Raw genomic sequence first — 6,534 nt, forward strand, 5'->3', positions numbered from 1 at the left:
GTTTGGCATGGTTTGTTTATAATAAACACATGTTGATTTATCATGAGAACTACTTCCATATTTGTGAGCTCACAAACTAACCTTGTATTAATTATTCTTAAATTTTTGCTGGAGATTACCAAATTAGCCAGAGTATTGTTTGAAGTGACCATCATTTTCCCTTTCTGTAAGTGGCAGCATTTTCCACCTCCAGTTCAATAGCGTCTTTCAAATTTTCCACAGTTCCTTAGAGATAACTAACAATAGAATACTAGTTACATGCCAGTTCCCTCTGTCTGTCTTTCTTTCGTCCTGACTGGTTTAGGAAAGAGTTGGAACTGGGGAGGAAGAGAAAAGGTTTGAGTACAAGACTTGTTTCAGAAACAGGGCAAAAAGGGGACAGTTATATTTCGAGGGATTTTTTTACTCTCTTGGCTCATAGCCCAGAAATAGGAATGCTGGGAAACTATGCATGACTCTTCCCTCTCTCCCTCCCCATCCTCAATACACTAAAGACTGGCTGCCAATATAGTTCATAGAGTGACAGATGAAATAAGGGCTATGATTTCACTAGTGTAGGGAACTCCTATATGATAAAACTATCTTCACTAATGCAGAATGGAACCTTCTAGCTGCCTAACACTAAGTAACTAAGTAAGTTAACCAATTTACCCTGGGTCACACAGCCAGTATGTCATAGAAGAAAGATTTGAGTCTGGGTCTTCCTGCCTTCAAGAGTAGCTCTCTATCGACTGCTCTACACTGTTTTTGTTTGTTTTTTTAACAAGAAGTAAATAAAGCAGAAATCACTGAATGAGTCCATGAAAAATAAAGGTATCCTTCACTGAAAAACACTTCCCCAAGAAGTCATGTAATTTCAGTCACTTGGAGGCATGCCTAGGCAGGGCTCCCAGCAGGTACTGCCCCAATGCAGTCTCTCTGTCAGGGGTTATTCTCCCTCTTGGCTCCTCCTGCAGAAATACTAGCAGCAAATAAGGTCAGTCATCCGCACCCTGTCATGGTGTTTTTTTTTTTTTGTCATGGTGTTTCTTACAACTTTACCTCATTCCTAGCTATTAGCTCTGCTGTCCCCCTCAGGTATTGCAAAAACAGCTGGGAACATCTCTTTACTCAGGCTAAATCTTTCTCTATTGTTGGATACAGTCTTCACTCACTGCAGAGAGGAAACTCTGCTAGGTTGTCCCCTGTCTGGCAGGAAACCTGGGAAGCCCTCCCTGTATCCTAGCTCTTATGATGCAATGGCAGATTAGGGCCTGGTTTTGGGGAGACTTTTCTCCTTTTTCACCACTCCTGCTGACCTCTAGACTCACAGAAGTTTAACCACATCCCAAAGATTCTCCTGGCAGCTATTGAGTGGGATTATTCTGGTCCACAAGATGGTAACTCTCTCTAAACTGATATTAGCCATACCTATGTGTAAAGGGTTGGTAGAAAAAGCTTTGCTTATATTCTCCTAGGACACATTGATGGGAGACTGAGGAATAACAATGGTAAAAACAACAACTTCTTGTTCAGTCATTGGACTCTTTCTTGGCAAAGATACTGGAGTGGTTTGTCATTTCTTTCTCCATCTCATTTTACAGTTCAAGAAACTGAACTAAACAGGGTTAAGTGATTTGCTCAGGGTCATTCAGTTAGTGTCTGAGGTCAAATTTAAATTCAGGTCTTCATGAGTCCAGGCCTGGCACTCTATCCACCAAGGCATGTAACCTATAACAACAATGGCTAGCATTTATATAGAATTTAGTAGTTTGCTAAGGAATGTCTCTTTCTCTCTCTTTCCCATCCATCCATCCATCCATCCATCCATCCATCCATCCATCCATCCATCCATCCATCCATCCATCTCTCTCTCTCTCTCTCTCTCTCTCTCTCTCTCTCTCTCTCTCTCATTTGACCCTTACCACAACCAAATGAAGTAGGTGTCATTATTGCCTCCTGAGGAAGAAAGCAAACCCAGGTCTTTCTGACTCCAGGTCCTGTACTCTTATCAACTATGCCTAGCAGAAACCTCCAGGAAAAGATAGTCTCAGTATTGGCTATGTGATTTATTGTATAGCTCATTTCCTTATTAGAGAGATCCTGGAGATGTGTACAAGTTACTCTGACTTCATTAGAAAATTATAAGTTTAAGGCAATTAATGATAATTAACAATTAATAGTAATTGGCATTTATGGGTCTGGATCTGTGATTTCATTGGTGTAGAAAATTCCCAGTGAAGAGACTCCCTCATATCAGTGCAGATCAATAACTGTCCTGAAGTTTATAGTTTTAGAGAGTTGCCTGGAACACAGAGGGGATAAGTCATTTGCTTAGAGTCACACCATCTATGTCAGAGACAGGAATTGTACTCAGCTATTCCTTATTTTCTATATAGCCCTTTATCCACTAAGCCAGGCTACCTCTCCAACCTTTATACAGGACCTTAATATTTGCAGTGCTTTGTGTCATGGATCTCATGTGAACCTCATACATAACCTCTGAAATAACCAACAGATATTATCTTCATTTCACAGATAAGGAGACAATCTCAGAGAGATGCCATTATTTGCCCACAGTCACACAGTTGGTAGTAGTCAAGAGTTGGGATTTGTTTCTAGTTCTTAGGGGTTTCAAGTGTCAAACTCTTTTCACTACTCCATGTTATCTATTGATGAAAACCTTGGAATTCTCTGTAGAGTAATAGGAGTCACTCATTGTCCTCACATTTCTAAATCTAAGAAAAAACTCTCAGAATCAAAGGAAACTGCCTATAACTTGAGCTGACCATTGTTTTTACTTAAGGCATCTAGGAGCCACAACAAGAATACTAATGGTACAAGCTAGCAAGGATCACAGGATTCTAGTCACACATCTATGACTTCTTCTTCTTGTTCAGTCATTTCAACTGTCTGACTCATGTGACCTCATTTGAGATTTTCTTGGCAAAGACACTAGAATGGTTTGCGATTTCCTCCTCCAGCTCAGTTTATAGATGAGGAAACAGGTAAACAGGTTAACATTACTTGCCCAGGGTCACACGACTAGAAAGTGTCTGAAGTCAAATTTGAACTCAGGTCTTTCTGACTCCAGGCCAGGTACTCTATCCACTGTTATATCTGTCTAAATTATAGCCTCTTCCAAAAAGATATCCTCTACGATGTCTGACCAGTCTTCCAAACTTTGCTTATAGATCTTTAGCAAGGCAGCTCCTTAGGGGACCCATTCTACTTTTGGGTAATTGTTAAGAAGTTTTTGTTTCTTGATACAAAAGACTAAATCTGTCTCTTTGTAATTTACCCATTGTTAAGTGCCATGCCATTTCTTCTCCTGAGAAGTTACTCAAGAGAAAGGAAATAAATGATAGGGTAATATTTTTTTTTAAAGCAATTGGGGTAAGTAACTTGCTCAAGGTTACACGGCCAGTTATTTCTGGGTGTGGTGCTGAGTATCTGAGCCCGGACTTTGGTAGTGTAATAATTATAGCAGAGATCACCAGTTTTTCTAAGGAAAAAAAGGCTTCAGATAAAGAGAACAAACTCCAAATATGAGGGATCAGACTGTGGAATAGCATGTTAAACAGATTCTTGGAACTATCCCATTCAAGCATTTCCACAGAATCTGTGCCTTCTCAGTCCTTCTTTCTGTATAACAAATGGGTCTCTCTAGTTCATGTCTCAACTCACTGCTACACCAATCCCTATCATCTAGACATCCCAATGTAAACATAAGTGGACTTGATACTACCTAGGTGTTGCAGTGAATAGAGCAGTGGCCCTGGAGTCAGGAGGACCTGAGTTCAAATGTGGCCTCAGACACTAAACACTTAGTAGCCATGTGACCTTGGGCAAGTCACTTAACTCCAATTTCCCTACCTTCTCCCTCAAATAAAAAAAGGAGAAAAAGAGGTCACTTTCCATTGTTAACAAACTTTCCTTCATTCTGGACCTCTTCCTCATATTCATTTCACCTCTGATCAGTTGAAATTTGACTTTCCTACCAAGGGCTCTGTGTCTCTTCATGCCCTCTTTAAACCTTCTGCTAGTTTGCCCTTCACCTACATCTCATAGGACCTAGATATAATGTTAGTCCATTATTGTCCTTTCACAAGCATTTCCAGTCCTTAACCTTGCCACCTTCACCCAGCATCTTCTCCTTTTTTGCTATCATTTGATACTACCTCTTCACAATCCTTCTCATTAGTATCTAATGACCTCCTGGACATTCTCCCACTTTTCTTCATGACTTTAGCATCTGTCTCACAATGACTTTCCTAACTATCATCCTCAGCCTGATGACCCATATTAAAATTTAAAAAACAAACAGTACTATTCCACATCCTTGCAAGTTGTTGAATTCAGTTCCTGTGACCTCCATACCTCAGACTTACTTTAGCCATCATACCATAGCCCTCACCATCATTTGAAACCACTTTACCTCCAAGATATCAAATTCTCAAATTTCTCTCATTGACCATAATTTCCTGTCCTTCTAACTGTAACCTTGCTCTACCCATACCACCATGTTGGTGGTATCATGACTTTGGGACTTCCTTATTCACCCAGCCTATAAAACCAGTTTTTCCTTCAATTTCTTTCCTATGTAATCTTGGTCCTCTGGTCAGACACTTTAATAGTATATGCCTTTCCTTCATGAATCCCTTTCCTACTTGTCCTTCCAGTGTTTCCCCCTACTAGCCTTCAATTCTGTATTACCACCATCGACTTCCTTCTTTTCCCTAGTTGTTGAACTCTGGTGGAGGAAATCATCATTATTTTATGACATCTCTCCAAACTATGTAGAAGAAGTGGGTTTATTTCTTTTTGAAATCTAACCCTTGACCTTCAGTGCATTTTCATAGTCTCCTCAGTGATACTCTTTCTACCTGTCTCACAAATCTATCCTTTTCTGCTCTGCCCAAGTAATGTTATTACTCTAACTAGATGATTTCTTTACTCTGAAGGCTTCAATGACCCACTACTGAATAATCAATTCAGTTTAAAAACCTAATGCTGACATTCAAGGCCCCATATAATCTTGCTCCAAGTTATCTTCCCAGCCTGATTGCAAAGGAACAGGTTAGTTGAATAAAATATTGCTTACTTTAAAAGACACTTTTCTATGAGAGAATTCAGAAATCAGAAGAATATTGAAGTATAGTGGATATTAATGTCTCTGAGAATGATGTCTGGGAAAGTGATTGTGGGGCAGGTGCTAAAGTAATGAAGAAAAGTAGGGGAGTGTCTGGGAGGTGATTAGATGCTGGGGACAAGGTTTGTGAAGGGGTGGTATAGAATGATGTCAAGAAAGGAGAGATTTCTGAATAATGATGGCAGAATTCAAAAACACCTGGAAATCATTGTGAAAAGACAATTGGGATGAAGATCATCATAAAAGGCTTTAATTATAAATTGTTGATTGATGGAATCAGGAAGACATGAATTCAAATGCTGCCTCAGATACTTATTAGTTGTGTAACTCTCAGTAAGTCACAAAATCTATCTCAGTTTTCAGTTTCCTTAGCTACAAAATGTAGATAGCATTCACTTTATGGGACTGTTGTGAGAATCAAATGGGGTAAAGTAAGTTCTTTGCAAACTTTAAAGTGCTGTATAAATGCTAGTTATTATTTCTATTACTACTGAAGACAACCTGGAAAGAAAGAGGAGGCAAATGAGATTCTTAGGAAGCAAATTATAAGCCTTTAACAGAGGCATAATACAGAGGTGACAAAAGACATCAATTATCTGGATATATGTGGGAACGCTCTGTCCCAAGGAAAGTGATAATTTCTTGGTCTGCCTTAATAATGATTTGATCATTTAAAAGGTACGGAAAGCAATGAAAGAAGTGAGGAGGGTTTAGTTTTCTGGACCTTATTGGTTACAAATTGGTTGCTAGAGTGGAAATGAAGGGAACCATGGTGGGGAGAATGACCTCTTTATTTTAGAATTTGTGATAGAGGAGAAGATTGAGGCTGAGTATAGTCTGATATACACTCCACATTTTAGTAGAGTTCAGAGAAAATATTTGTAGGGTCCTGTGTGCTTAAATTTAACAACATAAGTTAGCCAAAGAAAGATGGAAAGTTTTCAATACCAAAATCTGGGATACACAAAAGAAACAATTCTTATAAGGAGGAGAGGGGTCACTGTCTGAAGACACTAATCTGGATGTACAGAGAACTTATCAAGCAACTTAGTTTAAACACATACACACACACAGAGAAAATAGAAGGAAGGTCAGAGACTGAATTCAAAGCTATGACATGATTCTATAAGAGTAATATCCAGAGTGCAAAAGCCTAGAATGATCTAGGTAAAGTGACGAGAACAACAAAAACATTTTTTTTTCTTTTTGTTACATCAGCAAAAAGAAAGAACTTCAAAAGAGGGGTATGATCCCTACTTGAGGAGGAGAGATAGAACTTCTTTTTTCCTTCCCTCTCCCTCTCCCTCTCTCTCTTCCTTTCATTTCCTTTCCCTTCCCTTCCCTTCCCTTCCCTTCCCTTCCCTTCCCTTCCCTTCCCTTCCCTTCCCTTCCCTTCCCTATCT

The sequence above is a fragment of the Petaurus breviceps genome, unplaced genomic scaffold (assembly GCF_028583685.1).
Source record: "Petaurus breviceps papuanus isolate PSGF00001 unplaced genomic scaffold, PetGlider_PUasm1.0 90650, whole genome shotgun sequence".
NCBI lineage: Eukaryota > Metazoa > Chordata > Mammalia > Diprotodontia > Petauridae > Petaurus > Petaurus breviceps.